This window comes from Protopterus annectens, chromosome 9.part0, assembly GCF_019279795.1.
Source record: "Protopterus annectens isolate FY-2018-M chromosome 9.part0, PAN1.0, whole genome shotgun sequence".
NCBI lineage: Eukaryota > Metazoa > Chordata > Ceratodontiformes > Protopteridae > Protopterus > Protopterus annectens.
The window spans coordinates 349746229-349769269 of NC_056743.1; positions in this window are offsets into that span (position 1 = coordinate 349746229).

Here is a 23041-nt window from a genome sequence, read left to right on the forward strand (position 1 = left end):
GATAATAATACTGCACAGTAATAAGTGGGCACCCTTTTAAGGGCCTTTGGTTAGCTGATAATTATTAGCTGGTGGTGGCAGGAATTACTACCGTATAATCTGGGTATAGGGGCACAGCTGGAGAATCTGAGTCAGCCTTTCCCAGAAGTGTCTGTGAAGTTATATAAATACTTAACTCAAAGTGTGTGTGTGTGTGTGTGTGTGTGTGTGTGTGTGTGTGTGTGTCAGCTACTTGGGCGGGATACGAAGGACTGGTTGGACAGAGAGGGTACTGGAGGTTAGCTTGCCAGCTAGGCTGAGATCTGGACCCTATAGTAGCTGTGCCAGTGGGGAGTCTTATTGGGGAGCAAGGGGGCAACCAGCCCCAGACTGACTGTGATCTCTGTGTGCTCTTAAGGGAAATTGCACTTTACTGTGTGTATCTGTTATCCTTTCCTCATATATGAGACACCCTCTCTGGTGTTAGTGGTGAGGATTGAGGCTCCTTGATTGCTGGGCCAGGGCACGGGCATTGCAATAACTACTTTTGCTAATCAGTTATACATATAGGCCACAAGCATAGCTAGAGTAACATAGTCAATAAACATTAGTATTGAAATGATGTCACACAAAGTATTGGATGGGCAGGAACAAAGTCAGAACCACATAATGAGGGTGCAGCTGGCAGTAACAGTGCAGATGATTCAAGGTGGTACAACATTAGAGAAAAAAGTAGGGAAAGGGGTAGTGTCAAACAATAGAAAGTGAAACAGACTGAGTCAAAGTGTCCTGAGGGCACTGCATTTAGTGTGTGGTACAGGTTTAAGTACCCCCTGCCTGGAGTAGACAGAGGCACACTGGTCATATTGTTTCAGCTGAAAATACTCAGCCTTCTGCTTTTCAATCAGACATCCAAGATCTGAGTGTATAGATTGCTGAGAGTAATTATGATGCTAAACATACAAGCCCAGGGATTGAAATACCTGTATTTCACGCATTTGGAGATGTACCCTGCTAAAACACAAATATAAGTGCAATATAAATATGATCTGGGCTATACAAGTAATAAGTCTTAAAATCTACTAGAGGCACAACTATGCAAAAATCACAAGTTTGAAAAAAAATCACATGAAAAAAGTATTCTCCTTGGCCAATGTTGCTCATTTCCAGAAATATCTATTCACATACATTAGAAAGTAAGGTTCACAGTCCAGTGAGATAACTCCATCAGACTAGGTGGACTTACAACAACGCCACTTTAATGAGTCTTACAATACAGTCTATTTTCAACAGAGATTAGACAATATACGATCACAGGTGCACTTGTTCAGTGAAAGACTCAGGCAAGTGAAACAAAGAAAGCTGATTAGAGACTCCATCGATTTTGCCAACGGTCAGATATTCGTTTGGCCAAGAACTACACGCTCTTCGGCAATGATAGAGGGTGGGACTTTTCCCCACACTACCACTATTCACTCTACAACAGTAGAAGTTAACACTGCACCTCTTAGTTCAAATGTAGATAACTTTCAACCCACTGACGTTCCGCCATCCTCTGCATTGAACAGCAGCTCTTTAGGAGGTAACTCTGTTAACAATACTCCTCTTCCCAATCAACAAGCTGATAAAGTTCATATAACATCTGGGGCTAGACCTAAAGACACTGCAAGCACGTCTACCCATTTTTTACCGTTTCCCGTCAAACAACAAACGGCATGGAGAGGCCGCTCCAACAGCAGGGGGCCCCGCAAGAGGAAGGGCTCAGAAGAAAAGTATGGACAGACGAGAAAACAAAGGAACTAAATGATCTAGTCTGTAATTTATCAGACTTTCCATTGTCAGACTCTACTGTCACACTTCTTAACAAAGGGCTAAATTTTATACCCTCTCAACTCAGCAGTTTGAATGAGACCTTGATAGATCTCAGACTATTCTGTCGAAATGTGGCTTTAAAGTTGTTTTTTAAAGGTAATTCTGCTATACAAACAGATGCTGTTAGAGAGTTCTTTAAACGTAAAAGTAACTATATGCCACCCATTCCACATGACTTGGAATGTTTTTCCAAACTATGTGAAAAGGACATCTATGAATACTATGCTAAAAATCAGAAGAGATGTAAGTTTTTTAATTTGACAGAACAAGAGCAAAGATCGCTTAACCAACTGAAATGTGACTCCACAATAACCATTAAACCTGCAGATAAGGGCGGGGCGGTAGTTTTACTTAACACCATTGAATATGATACTACCATGACATCTATGCTTGCAGACACCAATACATATTCTTTAGTACCCAAGACCTTTGTTGATAACACCATAAGGAGAATACAGGCAGATTTATATGATTTATTACTTTGTGGGCAAATTAGTTGTGAGACTTATGAATACTTCATGATCGAACACCCCATGTTACCGATCATAAAAGGTCTGCCCAAGATACATAAAAATGTCACACCTGTACCGATGAGGCCCATAGTAGCCAGTGAGAGATGGTGCACATATACAATTTCTTCTTTTTTGGAATGCATGTTGAGACCGATGGTGAATGCAATCCCCAATATACTATCGGACTCTTATCAGTTGATTGAATTCCTGAGGGATTTTAGACTTGATAAAGATGTTTCCAACTACCTGCTGGTAACTATGGACGTAGTCAATCTATTTACAAGTATACCAAATGAGTTAGGTCAGCAAGCCATAAACGACTTATTACTCAGCAGATCCCAATACACCAATAATAGACAGATATTGATTAACTATCTACTTGAGATAGTACTTAATAATAACATTTTTATGTTTAAAGATAAATTTTATTTACAGAAGTGGGGGGTTGCCATGGGCACCCCCTGCGCCAACAGTTATGCAAACCTAGTAGTTTATGAGTGGGAATGCAATCATCTGTTTAATCATACCCTGTTCAATAATGTCAAACTTTACAAGAGGTTTGTAGACGATGTACTCTTTGTGTGGGAAGGCAGTCACAATGACTGCATTAAATTTGTAAGAGACGTAGAAACCACGAGTCCTTTTCTTAGGTTCACTGTTGAAACCTCGAGTTCAGACATTAATTTTTTAGATCTAACTCTAAAGTTCAATACAGGTAGTGGTATCAGTACGTCACTTTACAGGAAACCAACTTGGAAGAATTCCCTTTTAAGATTTGAAAGCATGCATCCTAGGCACACCTTTTCAGGTATTATCACAAGTCAGTTGAATAGAATATCTAAAATTTGCACCAGCGAAACTGATTGTTTGAGAGAAGTAGCCTTGCTAGAACAGCTACTAAGAGATAGAGGTTACAAGAATAATTTGATCAGTGATTGTAAACAGAAGGTATTAGGTACACCGTCCAACATGCATATTCCCAAACAAAGTTTTCATCAATTCTCCCATTACAAGAACAGAAAACATGACAACTCAGGAAAAACACCTTTTCTGTTGAAATACACGAGTGATGTCCTAAACATCCAGAAATTAATTAAGAAAAATTGGAACATACTGAATATGGATCCAGACACCACACAGATAGTTGGTAATCATCCTACTTTTAGTTATAGAAACTGTAATAACCTCAAACAGATCTTATGCATAGATAAACATAACCTTGTTAACAAGGACATGACTTCATCCAAAAGAGGAACATTTCCTTGCGGTAAATGTCATATGTGCCCACACATTTCTAAGGAACAAACTTTTGAACACCCTCATGGTTTGTATGTCTTTCATCCAAACCATTATTACAACTGTGATAGCACAAATCTGGTATACCTGGCCACATGTGAATGCTGTCCAGCGTTCTATGTGGGCCTTACAAAAAGGAGACTCAGGGACAGACTATATAACCACCTCTACGACATTAGGAAGAAAAATGACCAAAATGCACTTGCAAAGCATATTATTGAACACAATTCACATTATTTTACGTTCAAAGTATTGCAAGTAATGAGAGATAATGTTAGAGGAGGAGACAATATTAATAACTTAGCATGCATGGAATTAAAATGGATACTTTTGTTGAAAGCACAAGCTGACCCTGGGATAAATCAATTTTTATCCATAAAACCTATTTTGAACAACAGACCCCTGTAATAAGACACTCGAGCCCGAGGCCATTCCAGCTAGGGTCAGATAGTGACCTGACCTTGTGTGTTGCATATTGCCATGACTGTTACACACATTTACATTGATGTGGTTTATATTGTTCATTTTATTCACTCTTTCTGAGTGTTTATTTCAGATATTGCAGTTATTCTTTATCAATAAGAATCAATGTCTTTTTACTGAGTCTTGATTTGTATCAAATAATACATCAGGAATATGACACACTAAGAAATTTGGCATGAGGTCTCTATGACAGAGACATCATTCCAAAAGAGTACTTTACATTTTAATGATTTGCTAAATCCAAGGTTTTGTCACTATGGGTTTCCCCCTTTTTATAGAATAGCATGCGCACTTTGGATATACTATATTTATAGGTTGCAAAATACAATCGGCAGATGTTCCAGATTGGGACGCCGTGTTTATGTTCATGTTGCAGTAAGTTAAACAGACCGCATTTTTGCAGTCCGGATAGTTAGTTTTGACAACAGTTTTCGTGACTGTTTTCACTGTTGTCAAATGATTCAGTAATATGTTTTATTATGTTCTATTATGTTTTTTGCACTATTCTTGCATTATATCTTTATGGAATGGCTCACTGATTGTTGCGCCATCTAGAATAGTATCTTGCTAGTTATCATTTGTTATATATGAAGGCACTGCAGCTTTCTTTGTTAGGGACAGGAATGAAGTATCGCTACAATTTAGAAATGTAGCTGAAAATGTTATATGTCTCTACACCATTCATCGTGCAGCATTTTAACAATGATTGCTAGTCATGCTGTTTCATGTTTTTTTCTGTGTTTTTATATGTTTTAGCTCTTTTAAAACGCTAAAAACACTTTGTGTATTAAAAGTTTTAAATCTCGTAAGTGCCAGTAGTTAAAACCTCGGCGATTGCTTTGATTGACTAATTGTATGAGTCAACAAGCCCGCCAAAATGTTTTTAGTATATATAAATAAGATCTAAATGTATCTGTAATTTGATTATCTGAAGAAGCATAGCCTGGCTATGCGAAAGCGCTCATTTATTACATTAAATATTTTATGTTTTGCTATATACGGAGGTTTTATTTATTCGTGGTGACTCCTTCTGTTTCCTGACTTTGATTATTGGGTTTACCCCCTGCCTGTAGTAGACAGGGGCACACTGGTCATATTGTTTCAGCTGAAAATACTCAGCCTTCTGCTTTTCAATCAGACATCCAAGATCTGAGTGTATAGATTGCTGAGAGTAATTATGATGCTAAACATACAAGCCCAGGGATTGAAATACCTGTATTTCATGCATTTGGAGATGTACCCTGCTAAAACACAAATATAAGTGCAATATAAATATGATCTGGGCTATACAAGTAATAAGTCTTAAAATCTACTAGAGGCACAACTATGCAAAAATCACAAGTTTGAAAAAAAAAATCACATGAAAAAAGTATTCTCCTTGGCCAATGTTGCTCATTTCCAGAAATATCTATTCACATACATTAGAAAGTAAGGTTCACAGTCCAGTGAGATAACTCCATCAGACTAGCTTAGTCTGTCGCTGCCCCTTCATCAGCAGGCTGTGACGTACAGGTAGGTCACAGCTGCAGGAATTCATTTCAGCTCCACAAAAAGCTTAGTTTGAAACTCCCTCTAACCATATTCACTAACCATGAATCATTAAGTAAAATTCTTTCAGTAACCCACACCAGTCCTTTGACATGAAAAGCAGCCTTCTTCAATTTAGACTTCTGCACAACAACCTTTTATACACAACTAATAGGTAATTATTGTTATATTGTTATAGCTAACAAAGTAATTGTCTAACTAATTTGTATGTGACCAACAATAACTGTGGCACCAAGGATAAATGATTCACTTAAAACCAAGAAATATATCCAACTTATGTAAACTTAAAACCATAAGCCACATTTAAAGGCATATACCCCATTATCCCCACAAAATAATTATTTATTTGCCTTTGTTTACTGGGAAAGTCTGACTGCTCAAACAGCTCCTTTTCAGAAGAGGCCTGGGGAGTAAAGATCTACCACAATGAAAATTGTTACATACAGTAGAGAATAAATATTTTACATCTAAGGTTGCTACATAGTTGCTGTGAAGTGCAATTGGAAAACAGAAGGATTATAAAAAGATTACAGAAGGAAATTAAACAACGTAGAAGTTTAGACTTTCAAAATTATATGAATAACAAGCTGCCATTAACTGAGGCAGAATGTTCTAGAATGACCACTGCAAAGTATGCTGTAGGGGATATAGACATAAGAGATGAGGAAAGAGTAAAATGAAAGGGGGATTTGAGAGGAAAAAGAATGTTACAGGACAACAGAGAGTAAGGGGTGACCGGGTGTGGTATAAAGGATTCAGCTAAGAAGGAGATGGACAGCAGAAAGAAACGATGCTGACGGTATACAGGGCATCACTACTACAGTCATGGGACATGCAATGTCAAGAGAACAGTAAGGTAGAAGTACTGGAGTAAAGCACAGTGAAAGATTAACCAGAGTAGAGCGGATGCATAAGCAAGTCTCACTGAAGACTTGTTTCAGTTAAGGAGATGTTCACAAGATGTTATAAGGTAAATAAATAATGATAACTCGTATTTTTGGCAGCAGCTAAGATTTGCCCAACTTGTAATGAGTTAGACAAGTTGCATCACATGTGTCCAATCAGCAAAGACGAACTGTATTGTAAACTGAGACTTCATTCGGCAAATACTAGAATCAGCATAGGCAATGTGCTACACATAAGAGTCATTTTGCCTGTTGCAACAAAAGCATTTAATTAGATGCAAGGCAAGAGCAAAGCCAGAAATATTATTTTTCTGTATTCCGGTGTTTCACAGAATGCCTTTTTTAAATAAATGTACTTTTACTTCAGATATTGTTTATTTCAATCGCACGTCTGCAGTCTTGGTTTGATAAATAAACCATTATTTCTTGTCCCACTGAAAGCTGTTAGGAATCCACTTCATGATACATGCATGGTCATATTATCATATATCTTATCACTTCAGAAGAACCACTAAACACAGCCTGCATACTGATGATTGTGTCACAGCATTGCTGCAGTTCTGTTCCCACAGGGCCTTCTGCAAACGCAGACATGATATATTGTAATACCCTATCCACCAGCACATTCTCCAAAGCTGAAATGATCAGGGGGAAAGATGAATTATTAATTGTAAGTTAATTAAGATTTTCTCCTTTTATCTATTCTTATATCTGCTGCTCCTAAATATTTAAACATGGACTTCCAGAAGGTGCACACAGCAATCATTTTAATTGCATCGATCTGCAGACTGATAGTGAAACTGTAAAATTAATTCTCATCAGCCTTGAATTTTCGCATAGAAAATATTTTTTTCTTCTGCGTTTCAATTTGTTCAAGTGATTTGATTCTTACTAAGTGCACTTTTTTTACAAACAAGTAAAATTTGTGGTACATTTTTTCCTTTCACAATAAATCACAAAACTGGCTAAATCAGTTGTTTTAAGCAACAGTTTCTCATTAGAACTTGGCACTCAGTATTAGAAAATAACTATAACTCCATAGCATTGTCATTCCTGAAATGTAAGAAAGACATACAATGAAAAGGAACAGTTTTGAGAAAATCTTAAAAACGTATTATTGCAATTTTGTTTAACTACAACAATAGATCCTACTATATTGAATTATCAGAAACATACTTTCAGAAAATAGAACAGGCCATTAAGGCTTGCTGTTTGTCATGTAGAATCTGTCCCAAAAATTTTTTAGAAAAAATCCTGAGAGAATTCTTTAAGATGCTGCACTGGGTTGTTTTGTACAGGACATGTAATTAGTAGTGTATCTGGCCTGTGGGCTGTGTCAGATCACAGATAGTAATGTGAAATGAAGAAAGGTGACTCGTAAAAATGCAGATCACTGCCCCATGATGCATTCTCACCACTGGTAAGCAAATCTGAAGAAAGGGCTACAGCTGTTTGCTTTTGTTGGTATAGAACTCAGAGCTCTGATTCACAGAATATCTAAACATCACTTTCACATGAACAGGCAGGAAGTACACAGAGCCATGCTATCAGTACTACCACTGTCTGAACGTCACCTTCACATGGGCAGATAGGAAGTACATGGAGTTGTGCTGTCAGTAAAACTGCTGTCTTAACATCATCTTTACATGAGCAGACAGGAAGCACATGGAGCCGTGCTGTCAGCACTACTACTATCTTAATGTCACCTTCAAATGAATATACAGGAAGTACATGGAGCCATGCTGTCAGTACTACTACTGTCTGAATGTCACCTTCACATGAACATATAGGAAGTAAATAGAGCCGTGCTATCAGTACTACCACTGTTTGAATGTCACCTTCATATGAGCAGACAGGAAGTGCACAGAGCCGTGCTATCAGTACTACTACTGTCTGAATGTCACCTTCACAGGAAGTACATGGAGCCATGCTGTCTGTACTACTACGATCTGAACGTTATCTTTACATGAGCAGACATGAAGTACATGGAGCCATGCTGTCAGTACTACTACTGTCTGAATGTCACCTTCACATGATCAGACAGGAAGTAGATGGAGCTGGGCTGTCAGTGCTACTACTGTCTGAACATCACCTTCACATGACCAGACAGGAAGTACACGGAGCCATGCTGTTAGTACTACTATCTGAATGTCACCTTCACATGAGGAGACAGGAAGTACATGGAGCCGTGCTGTCAGTACAACTACTATCTGAACGTCACCTTCACATGAGGAGACAGGAAGTACATGGAGCCATGCTGTCAGTACAACTACTATCTGAATGCCACCTTCACATGAGGAGACAGGAAGTACATGGAGCCGTGCTGTCAGTACAACTACTATCTGAACGTCACCTTCACATGAGGAGACAGGAAGTACATGGAGCCGTGCTGTCAGTACAACTACTATCTGAACGTCACCTTCACATGAGGAGACAGGAAGTACATGGAGCCGTGCTGTCAGTACAACTACTATCTGAACGTCACCTTCACGAGGACACAGGAAGTACAGGGAGCCATGCTGTAAGTACTACTACTATCTGAACGTCACCTTCAGATGAGGAGACAGGAAGTACATGTAGCCGTGCTGTCAGTACAACTATCTGAACGTCACCTTCACATGAGCAGACAGGAAGTGCATTGGGCCATACTGTCCATATTACTACTGTCTGAACATCACCTTCACAGGAAGTACATGAAGTTGTGCTGTCAGTACTACTACTAACTGAACATCACCTTCACAGGTAGTACATGGAGCCATACTGTCAGTACTACTACTGTCTGAATTTCACCTTCAGATTAACAGACAGGAAGTACATGGAGCCATGCTGTCAGTAACCCTATTATCTGAACGTCACCTTCACAGGAAGTACATGGAGCCATGCTGTCAATACTACTACTATCTGAATGTCACCTTCAGATGAACAGACAGGAAGTACATGGAGCCATGCTATCAGTAATCCTACTATCTGAATGTCACCTTCACAGGAAGTACATGGAGCCATGCTGTCAGTACTACTACTAACTGAACATCACCTTCACAAGAAGTACATAGAGCCATGCTGTCAGTACTTCTACTATCTGAATGTCACCTTCACAGGAAGTACATGGAGCCATGCTGTCAGTACTACTACTATCTGAATGTCACCTTCACAGGAAGTACACAGCGCCGTGCTGTCAGTACTACTACTAACTGAACATCACCTTCACAAGAAGTACATAGAGCCATGCTGTCAGTACTTCTACTATCTGAACATCACCTTCACAGGAAGTACATGGAGCCATGCTGTCAGTACTACTACTATCTGAATGTCACCTTCACAGGAAGTACATGGAGCCGTGCTGTCAGTACAACTACTATCTGAACGTCACCTTCACGAGGACACAGGAAGTACATGGAGCCGTGCTGTCAGTACAACTACTATCTGAACGTCACCTTCACGAGGACACAGGAAGTACAGGGAGCCATGCTGTAAGTACTACTACTATCTGAACGTCACCTTCACATGAGGAGACAGGAAGTACATGGAGCAGTGCTGTCAGTACAACTATTATCTGAACGTCACCTTCACATGAGCAGACAGGAAGTGCATTGGGCCGTACTGTCCATATTACTACTGTCTGAACATCACCTTCACAGGAAGTACATGAAGTTGTGCTGTCAGTACTACTACTAACTGAACATCACCTTCACAGGAAGTACATCGAGCCATACTGTCAGTACTACTACTGTCTGAATTTCACCTTCAGATGAACAGACAGGAAGTACATGGAGCCATGTTGTCAGTAACCCTATTATCTGAATGTCACCTTCACAGGAAGTACATGGAGCCATGCTGTCAATACTACTACTATCTGAATGTCACCTTCAGATGAACAGACAGGAAGTACATGGAGCCATGCTATCAGTAATCCTACTATCTGAATGTCACCTTCACAGGAAGTACATGGAGCCATGCTGTCAGTACTACTACTAACTGAACATCACCTTCACAAGAAGTACATAGAGCCATGCTGTCAGTACTTCTACTATCTGAACATCACCTTCACAGGAAGTACATGGAGCCATGCTGTCAGTACTACTACTGTCTGAATGTCACCTTCAGATGAACAGACAGGAAGTACATGGAGCCATGCTATCAGTAATCCTACTATCTGAATGTCACCTTCACAGGAAGTACATGGAGCCATGCTGTCAGTACTACTACTAACTGAACATCACCTTCACAAGAAGTACATAGAGCCATGCTGTCAGTACTTCTACTATCTGAATGTCACCTTCACAGGAAGTACATGGAGCCATGCTGTCAGTACTACTACTGTCTGAATGTCACCTTCAGATGAACAGACAGGAAGTACATGGAGCCATGCTGTCAGTACTACTACTAACTGAACATCACCTTCACAAGAAGTACATAGAGCCATGCTGTCAGTACTTCTACTATCTGAATGTCACCTTCACAGGAAGTACATGGAGCCATGCTGTCAGTACTACTACTGTCTGAATGTCACCTTCAGATGAACAGACAGGAAGTACATGGAGCCATGCTGTCAGTACTACTCCTATCTGAATGTCACCTTCACATGAGCAGACAGGAAGTACATGGAGCCATGCTGTCAGTACTACTATCTGAATGTCACCTTCACAGGAAGTACACAGAGCCATGCTGTCAGTACTACTACTATCTGAATGTCACCTTCACAGGAATTACATAGAGTCATGCTGTCCGTACTACTACTGTCTGAATGTCACCTTCACATGAGCAGACAGGAAGTACATGGAGCCATGCTATCAGTACTACTCCTATCTGAATGTCACCTTCACATGAGCAGACAGGAAGTACATGGAGCCATGCTGTCAGTACTACTACTATCCAATTCTCACCTTCACATGAGCAGACAGGAAGTTCATGGAGTCATGCTGTCAGTACTACTACTATCTGAACATGACCTTCACATGAGCAGAAAGGAAGTACATGGAGCTGTGACACAGTAACCAAATTAGCACAATCACAGCAATAATAATACACTGTTCATATAACAACTAAGACAGACCAGTCACTTTAGTAATAATAATACTCAGATGACATAACTACCAAGGCAGAGCTGTCACAGCAATAATAATACACTGATGTGATATTAATCAAGGCACAGCTGTTGCAGCATATATAATAAAAATGCACTGAAGACATAGTAACCAAGGCAGAGCTGTCAAATCAATAATAATAGTACACTTATAGCATGATAACCAAGTATAGCTGTCACAGCAATAATAACACACTTTGTTTGTTTGTGTCTTTGGCTTTTCCCGGTTAGGGGTCGCCACAGTGGAACTCCGGTCCTCTAATGATTGGTAGTTGATTTTTACGTGCCGAGTTACCAGCCCTGATGCACAACCTTCAACGAAGGTACGCCCATTCACACATGTCTCCACACAGAAGATGCTCTAGCTGAGAATCGAACAGGACAGCGTCTTACAGTGAGGTGACAACGCGGGTAGCAATAATAACACACTGATGACATAATTACCAAGGAAGCTCTGTCACAGCAATAATAATAACACAGTGATGACATAATAAGCAAGGCAGAGCAGTGACAGCAATAATAATAATAATAATACACTGATGACCTAATAACCACAGCAGAGATGTTGCATCAATAATTATACTCTGATGAAATAATAACCAAGGCAGAGCAGTCACAGGAATAATAAAACTACAGTGATGACATAATAACAAAGGCAGAACTGTCACAGCAATAATAAAAATACACTGATGACAATATATCCAAGGGAGTACTGTCAAAGCAGTAATAATACATTGATGACATAATAACCAAGGCAGAGCTGTTGCAACAATAATAATAGTACACTGATGACATAACAACAAAGGCAGAGCTGTCACAGCAATAATAATAATACAGTGATGACATAATAACCGAGGCAGAGCTGTCACAGCAATAATAATTCACTGATGACATAATAACCAAGGCAGAGCTGTCAAATCAGTAATAATACATTAATGAGAAAATAACAAAGGCAGAGCTGTCGCAGCAGTAATAATACATTAATAACAAAATAACAAAGGCAGAGCTGTTGCAGCAATAATATAAAAACACCGATGACATAATAATCAAGGCAGAGTTGTCGCACCACTAATAATAATACACTGATGACATAATAACCAAGGCAGAGCTGTCACAGCAATAATAATAATACACTGATGACATAGTAACCAAGGCAGCACTCTCACAGCAATAATACTACACTGATGACATAACACCCAAGGCAGTGCTGTCACAGAAATAATAATACTCTGATGTCATAATAACCAAGGCAGAGCTGTCACAGCAATGATAATACACTGATGACAGAGTAACCAAGGCAGAGTTGTCACAGCAATAATAATAATACACTGATGACATAGTAACCAAGGCAGCACTGTCACAGCAATAATACTACACTGATGACATAACAACCAAGGCAGTGCTGTCGCAGAAATAATAATACTCTGATGTCATAATAACCAAGGCAGAGCTGTCATAGTATTGATAATACAGTGAGGACAGAGTAACAAGGTAGAGCTGTCACAGCAATAATAATAATAGACTGATGACATAGTAACCAAGGCAGCGCTGTCACAGCAATAATGCAACACTGAAGACATAAAAACCAAGCTAGCGCTGTCACAGAAAAAATAATACACTGATGTCATAATAACCAAGGCAGAGCTGTTACAGCAGTAACAATACACTGATGACAGAGTAGCCAAGGCAGAGCTATCACAACAATAATAATAATACACTGATGACATATTAACTAAGGCAGAGCTCTCACAGCAATAATAATAATAATACACTGATGTCATAATAGCCAAGGCAGAACTGTCACAGCAGTAACAATACACTGATGACAGAGTAGCCAAGGCAGGGCTGTCACCACAATAATAATAACACACTGATGACATATTAACTAAGGCAGAGCTCTCACAGCAATAATAATAATACACTGATGTCATAATAACCAAGGCAGAGCTGTCACAGCAGTAACAATACACTGATGACAGAGTAGCCAAGGCAGGGCTGTCACCACAATAATAATAATGCATTGATGACATATTAACTAAGGCAGAGCTCTCACAGCAATAATAATAATACCCTGATGGCATAATAACCAAGGTAGAGCTGTCACAGCAATAAAAATACAAACTTGACATAATAACCAAGGCAGAGCTGTCACAAGAAAAATAATACACTGATGACATAAGAACAAAGGCAGGAGTATTGCATCAATAATAATAATACAATGATGACATAATAACCAAGGCACAGCTGTCACAGCAATAATTATAATGATAGACTGATGTCATAATAACCAAGCAGAGCTATCACAGCAATAATAATAATACACTGAGGACATAAAAACCGAGGCCAAACTGTCACAGCAATAATACTACACTGATGGCATAATAACAAATGCAGAGCAGTCACAGCAATAATAATAATACACTGATGACATAATAACCAAGGCAGAACCGTCACAACAATAATAATACAAAAATGACATAATAACCAAGGCAGAGCTGTTGCATCAGTAATCATACATTAATGAGAAAATAACAAAGGCAGAGCTGTCGCAGCAATAATAATACATTAATGACAAAATAACAAAGGCAGACCTGTTGTAGCAATAATAATAGCACACTGATAATATAATAACCAAGGCAGAGCTGTCGCAGCAATAATATAAAGACACTGATGACATAATAATCAAGGCAGAGTTGTCGCAGCAATAATAATAATACACTGATGACATAATAACCAAGGCAGAGCTGTTACAGCAATAATAATAATACACTGATGACATAGTAACCAAGGCCGCGCTGTCACAGCAAAAATACTACACTGATGACATAACACCCAAGGCAGCGCTGTCACAGAAATAATAATACTCTGATGTCATGATATTTATTTATTTTATTTTACATTTGTTGACCGGGCTAGTCTAACTGGATACATGTCCATTTTCAGTAGAGGCCTGGGGAGATATGTTCCTAGGTAGGACAATGAAATTAACACAATAACAGCTAACGAAACATGAGACAAATAAAACCTATTAACAGTACTTATTACAGGTTATCACAGTAATATTTACAGTGCAGAATACAGGCATAACAAAGGAATGCTAATACAATCAAGGTATGCTAGAGATAGTTAGTAAAATAGTTTAATAAGGAGGAGTTGCTGTAAGTGAGTAGACGGGGTAGGAAGAGAAAAGTATTTAGAGACACATATAGACTAGTCAGGTTTGGAGCATGGGCATAACCAGTGAGTTTTGAGGAACACTTTCAATTTGTTTTTGAAACAGGATAGTGAGGGAAGTGCTGAGAGTTCATTTGGGAGGAGATTCCAGGCTTTTCCAACTATATTAGAAAAAAGGGAGTCACCAGCCTTGTTGTTTGTTTTAGTAGTATATACTAGAAGTTTCTGAGAAGACCTTAAGGATTCCAAGTTTTTATAGGGAGTGATTAGTGTGGAAATAATAGGCATTTTGGAAGGTTTGTAAAGAGTGTTGTGGGCTATAGTTAGTTGATGGAATTTAATTAGATTTTGAAGTTAGAGCCATTCTAGCTGCTTTAAATTAAGGCAGTGATGGGTTCTAAATGGATTGCCTGTTGCAAATCTTGCAATGTTATTGTAGGACATTTCCAATTTGCTAAGATTATTTTTAGATAGGTTAGTAAAAATAGGTGAGGCATAAAGAAGAGAAGATATTAGATGAGTGTGTGCTATTGTGGTTTGAGCTGAAGGTAGGAGAAAGGATTTTATCCTATAGAGAGAGCCTAGCTTTTTGTTGACAGTTTTTATAGTGTTGTTAATATGGATGTCAAAGTTCAGATTATTGTCAATGGTGACACCTAATAGTTTGGTGGTTGGTTCAGGGGATATAATAGTTTTGTTGATAGAGTTAACTGAGAAATCCATTGGGGAGGACTTCTTAGTAGGAGAGAAAAGGAGGAGTTTAGTCTTTTTGGGGTTTAGGAGAAGGCATCTATGTGTGAACCATTGCTCAACTGTGTTAAATACTTGTTGGGTAAGATAGAGAAGTTCCGGAGAGGAGGGGGCTGAGCATATCAGTGTAGAGTCATCCGCAAATTGTATGCATGTAGCTTGGGGGATGGCAAGGTGAAGGTCACTGATGAATATCGAAAAAAGTAGGCGTCCAAGGATGGACCCTTGAGGGACACCCAGGTTGACGGGCAGGTGAGTAGAGAGAGACTTGTGCCAAAGTACGGCTTGTTGTCTTTTATCAAGGTAGGACTGGAACCATTTTATGGAGGATGTATCAAGTGACAGGGATTTCAGTATTATGAGAATTTGGTGATTTACCATGTCAAAAGCTTTAGACAGGTCAATAAATAGGGCTGAAGAGAGTTTGTTTAGATTGCGTTTTTTTGTTGATACAATCTGTGAAGGAAAGAAGGGCAGTAGTAGTGCTATGTGAAGGTCGAAAACCATGCTGACAGTTGGCTAGTAAGTTATTTTGTATTAGATGGTCAAGTAATTGTCTGTGAATGCATTTTTCCATGATTTTTGCCAGAGGTGAGAGGAGGGCAATGGGGCAGTAATTGGAGAGTTCAGTGGATTGACCTCCTTTGTGGAGGGGGATAATATGGGAAATTTTCCATAAACTGGGGATATAACTTTCAGTAATATTTCTATTGATCAGGATAGAAATGGGATAGGCAATAGCTTTGGTGGATTGTTGTAGGAATTCAGCAGGTAGTTGGTCTGCTGAGGGGGAGCATGGTTTCAGTTTCTGTAGAAGGGTTAGAATATAGGATGTTGGGATGGGTAGAAAGTGAAAAGTACTGGGTGAGGTTGATTCATTGGAAGATAGAGTGAAGTTATTAGGTGATAGTTGACTAGCTAGTGTTTGTATAGCATCAGTAATAAAGGTATTAAAAGCATTAGCTATATTCATTGGTGTTTTGTCTTCAGTGTTTTGAGGGTTTGGAGTAGTGGATTGCCCTGGATGGAGTAGTTGGTTGATACTAGACCAAAATTTCTGCGGCTTTTTTTGACTAGCTTGTTGGGATTGCAGGTAGTAGTTTTTTGTCAGATATTATAGCTTTCTTAGTTTCATTTCTTAGTTGTCTAAATTTTTGTTGGTCTATAGGGTTTTTAGTTTTCCTCCATTTTGCCCAATGTTTGTTTCTCATATTGATTTTATGTTTGGTTTCTTTCGAGAGCCATGGAGCATGTTTGGTTTTAATTCTAATTAGTCTGGATGGGGCATGGTGGTTGAGGATGGCAAGGAAGTTGGAGTTAAAGTAACTAATGGCTTCATCTAAATGAAGGTTTTGTAAGGGTGACCAGTTGCATGCTCTTAGTTCCATCTGGAAAAGTTCAGGGTTAAAGTACTTTTTAGACCTGATGTTTTTAATGGATGTTGGGGAGGGAAAGTTGATTTTATGTCTGATGATATAGGTAAGAGAGTGGTCACTTAAATCATTAGGGAGGGTTCCTGAGTCATAAATGTGAGGATGATGGTTAATGAGAATCCAGTGTAATAAGCTTGATATCTTGTTAGATTTATTTATTCTGGTAGGGGATGTAATGGTTTGGGAATACCCATATAGGTTAATATGGTTTGTGGGGAGGCTGCTGCAGAAGCAGGTCCAGTCAATATTTGTGTCACCTAGGATAATGGTTTCTTGAAGCAGGTTTTGGGAAAGCCAGCAAAGTATATTTTCCATAGTTGCTGTGTTATTACCAGGAGGTAGATATATACAGATAATATAGATGGATTTGGAATTGTAAAGAAGACATTTGGATATAAGAATTTCTGCACTGGAGTCTAAAGGTGGTTTGCAGTTATGAATGGTTAATTGTAAGCTAGGTTTATATAGGATAGCAACCCCTCCACCTTTCTTGGATGTTCGGTCTAGTCTCAGGATATTATATGCAGGTGGGATGATTTCATTATCTTTGGTTGCTGGTTTTAACCAGGTTTCTGTTAAGCAGAGAATATCAAAGGAATATATTTCAGTTAGAGCTTGGAGTTGAGTAACTTTATTGTTTATACTGCGTATATTAAGATGAGCAATTAAAAGGGAGTTAGATGGTTTAGAAAGGGCTTGGGTAGTTGATTCTTTGAGGTTGATGAGAGAGATAGGAGTTGTTAGGGGGCCTGGGTTAGGGTGGATGTCGCCATCCTTTAAAGAGAGTAGCATGCTTAGATAATATGGGTTGGGGAGTCTGCTGTATAGAGACAGACATTTTTTGGGGTTTAGATTGTTGTATTTTGTGTGTAGTGTTCAATGATATTTAGGAAGTATGTAATGAGATGTGGATGTTATATTAGTGTGAGTAAAATATAAAGGTGAGTTTGGAGAGTTGGTTTCTTTTTTGGGATAGTTTTGGTTTGGGTCTAGTGGGTTTTCAAAAGAGGTGAATAGATGTGTGAGGATTAAAGGAGGTAGTAGTGAGAGTGTGAATAAGAGTATGATAAAGGATGGGATGGATTGTTTATTCATTATATGAATAGATAGTGTTTCTTTGTAGGTAGAAAATAGAAATCTATAGTGAGGAGAAGAGAGAATGAGTAAAGTGTGGTGTGATAGGAGGAGGGTAGTGAGAGGTTAATATTAGTGGAGTTTGGTGACAGGACAATGTGTAGGGAGAAAAGATAGTGGGAAGAGTGTTTTGAAGAGGAAATGGTAGGATTATGAGGTATGATTAGAGAGTACTGGGAAGAGGAAGGGGTGTGGTTAGGGAGTAATGGGAAGAGGAAGGGGTGTGGTTAGGGAGTAATGGGGAGAGGAAGGGGTGTGGTTAGAGAGTAACAGGAAGAGGATGAGGTATGGCTAGGAAGTGTAAAGGTAGGACCCCTGGGGGTGTGTGGGATTTGGGGGTAGGGAGAGGAGTGGAGTGAGCCCGCAGGGCGAACAGAGCTGGTAGAGACAAGTGAGTGTAGCAGGAGAACAATCAGTGGAATGCTGACTGATAAGGTAAGTTAAGTTAAGGAAGTGGAAGAGAGAAAAATAAGTAGAGAAGCAGATTTTCAAGGCTAATAGTAGGAGAGTACAGTAAAGCAGGAGGTGTGGAAGGAGATTAGTAACAGGTGAGGACAGTAGTCTGCTAAGAGTGGAATTTCCTAGGGGTTTGGGATGGGCGAACGCTAGAGACTATGTGAGGGTGCCACCTAGTGGCCAGGAACTGGTATTACAGTAGTAGTAATTTCAGGGGAAGGCAGGTCTAGGGCTGAAAAAGGATGCTCAGTGCAGTCAGAGACGGTAGTGAAAGTCCAGACAGGGGCAGTTTTTAAGCTATAGGTTACAAAAAAGTGAGTATGGCTGCTGGCTGACCAGGCTGAGAAGTCTTTACTTACATAAGTGAGGAACATACATACTAAAAATTAGCTGAATAGCAAGTTAGAGGACCACACATACTTTCTTCCTTCCTTTGGTAGAAGAGTACAGGGGAGGACGAATAGGGTGTTGAGACAGCTGATAAGTTGGAAAGGGTCCTGTGTTGCCAGGGAGGGTTTTAACCCTGATGGAGCGTAGGCCAGCTGGACTGCTATTGGCAGTTAAATAGAAGATAGCAAGCAAAGGGAGAGAAGAAATAAGACCCTTAGTAAGGTAGTTCAGTTACAAAAATGCCCAAGCATATACATAAACTAAAACAATTATGCATATATTCCCAAAAACAGGTTTTCAACAGGAATGGCTTAGAGCCTTCATCTATTAAACAGTTAAATACCAATACTGGATACTTAATTATTTTGGTTAGAGGTTATAATCAGTACATTTGTAAAGTCAGAGCATGCTTAATCAACACACAGAATGATTAATAACCAAGGCAGAGCTGTCACAGCAATAATAATAATACACTGATAACATAGTAACCAAGGCAGCGCTGTCACAGCAATGATAATAAACTGATGACAGAGTAATCAAGGTAGAGCTGTCACAGCAATAATAATACACTGATGACATAGTAACCAATGCAAAGCTGTCAAATCAATAACAATAATAGTACACTGATGGCATGATAACCAAGCAGACCTGTCACAGAAATAATAACACACTGATGACATAATAATCAACAGGAAGCTCTGTTGCAGCAATAATAATAACACACTGATGACATAATAAGCAAGGCAGAGCAGTGACAGCAGTAACAATAATAATACATTGATGGCCTAATAACCACGACAGAGCAGTTGCACATATAATAATACCCTGATGAAATAATACTCTGACGAAATAATAAACAAGACAGAGCTGTCACAGCAATAATAATAATAATACAGTGATGACATAATAATCTAGGCAGAGCTGTCACAACAATAATAATAATTCACAGATAACCTAATAGCCAAGGCTGAGCTGTCACAGCAATAATATTACACTGATGACATGATAGCCAAGTCAGAGCTGTCACAGCAATAATAATGACACACTGATGACATAACAACAAAGGCAGAGCTGTCACAGCAATAATAATAATACTGTAATGACATATTAAACAAGGCAGGGCTGTCACAGCAATAATAGTAATACATTGATGACATAATAACCAAGGCAGAGCTGTCACAGCAGTAATAAAATGATGATGATAACCAAGGCAGAACTGTCACAGTAATAATAATACAGTGATGACATAATAACCAAGGCAGAGCTGATGCAGCAATAATAATAATAACAACACATTGATGATGTAATATCCAAGGCAGAGCTGTCAAAGCAATAGTAATACATTAATGACAAAATAGCAAAAGGTGGGCTGTTGCCGCAATAATAATAGTACACTGATAATATAATAACCAAGGTTGCCGCAATAATAATAGTACACTGATAATATAATAACCAAGGTAGAGCTGTCACAGCAACAATAAAAACACACTGATGACATAATAATCAAGGCAGAGCTGTCAAAGCAATAATAATAATATACACTGATGACATAGTAACCAAGGCAGTACTGTCACAGCAATAATAATAATAATACACTGGTGGCAGAGTAACCAAGGCAGAGCTGTCACAACAATAATAATAATACACTGATGACATAGTAACCAAGGCAGCGCTGTCACAGCAATAATACTACACTGATGACATAACAACCAAGGTAGCACTGTCGCAGAAATAATAATACTCTGATGTAATAAAAACTAAGGCTGTGCTCTCACAGCAATGATAATACACTGATGACATAATAACCAAGGCAGAGCTGTCTCAGCAATAATAATAATACACTGATGACATAATAACCTAGGCAGAGCTGTCTCAGTAATAATAATACACTGATGACATAATAACCAAGGCAGAGCTGTCACAGCAATAATAATAATACATTGATGACATAATAACCAAGGCAGAGCTGTCGCAGCAGTAATAAAATGATGATGATATAATAACCAAGCCTGTCACAGTAATAATAATACAGTGATGACATAATAACCAAGGCAGAGTTGATGCAGAAATAATAATAATAATACCAACACATTGATGATGTAATATCCAAGGCAGAGCTGTCAAAGCAATAATAATACATTAATGACAAAATAGCAAAAGATGGGCTGTTGCCACAATAATAATAGTACAAGGTAGAGCTGTCACAGCAATAATAAAAACACACTGATGACATAATAATCAAGGCAGAGCTGTCAAAGCAATAATAATAATACACTGATGACATAGTAACCAAGGCAGTACTGTCACAGCAATAATAATAATACACTGGTGAAATAGTAACCAAGGCAGAGCTGTCACAACAATAATAATAATGCACTGATGACATAGTAACCAAGGCAGTACTGTCACAACAATAATAATACACTGATGACATAGTAACTAAGGCAGTACTGTCACAACAATAATAATACACTGATGACATAGTAACCAAGGCAGCTGTCACAGCAATAATACACTGATGACATAACAGCTAAGGCAGCGCTGTCTCAGCAATAATAATAATACACTGATGACATAATAACCAAGGCAGAGCTGTCTCAGTAATAATAATACACTGATGACATAATAACCAAGGCAGAGCTGTCACAGCAATAATAATAATACATTGATGACATAATAACCAAGGCAGAGCTGTCGCAGCAGTAATAAAATGATGATGATATAATAACCAAGGCAGAACTGTCACAGTAATAATAATACAGTGATGACATAATAACCAAGACAGAGTTGATGCAGAAATAATAATAATAATACCAACACATTGATGATGTAATATCCAAGGCAGAGCTGTCAAAGCAACAATAATACATTAATGACAAAATAGCAAAAGATGGGCTGTTGCCACAATAATAATAGTACACTGATAATATAATAACCAAGGTAGAGCTGTCACAGCAATAATAAAAACACACTGATGACATAATAATCAAGGCAGAGCTGTCAAAGCAATAATAATAATACACTGATGACATAGTAACCAAGGCAGTACTGTCACAGCAATAATAATAATACACTGGTGAAATAGTAACCAAGGCAGAGCTGTCACAACAATAATAATAATACACTGATGACATAGTAACCAAGGCAGTACTGTCACAACAATAATAATAATACACTGATGACATAGTAACTAAGGCAGTACTGTCACAACAATAATAATAATACACTGATGACATAGTAACCAAGGCAGCGCTGTCACAGCAATAATACTACACTGATGACATAACAACCAAGGTAGCACTGTCGCAGAAATAATAATACTCTGATGTCATAATAACTAAGGCTGTGCTCTCACAGCAATGATAATACACTGATGACAGAGTACCCAAGGCAGAGCTGTCACAGCAATAATAATAATACATTGATGACATAATAACCAAGGCAGAGCTGTCGCAGCAGTAATAAAATGATGATGATATAATAACCAAGGCAGAACTGTCACAGTAATAATAATAATACAGTGATGACATAATAACCAAGGCAGAGCTGATGCAGCAATAATAATAATAACAACACATTGATGACGTAATATCCAAGGCAGAGCTGTCAAAGCAATAATAATACATTAATGACAAAATAGCAAAAGATGGGCTGTTGCCGCAATAATAATTGTACACTGATAATATAATAACCAAGGTAGAGCTGTTGCAGCAATAATAAAAACACACTGATGACATAATACTCAAGGCAGAGCTGTCAAAGCAATAATAATAATATACTTATGACATAATAACCAAGGCAGTACTGTCACAGCAATAATAATAATACACTGGTGACATAGTAACCAAGGCAGCACTGTCACAGCAATAATACTACACTGATGACATAACCAAGGTAGCACTGTCGCAGAAATAATAATACTCTTATGTCATAATAACTAAGGCTGTGCTCTCACAGCAATAATACACTGATGACAGAGTACCCAAGGTAGAGCTGTCACAGCAATAATAATAATAATAATAATAA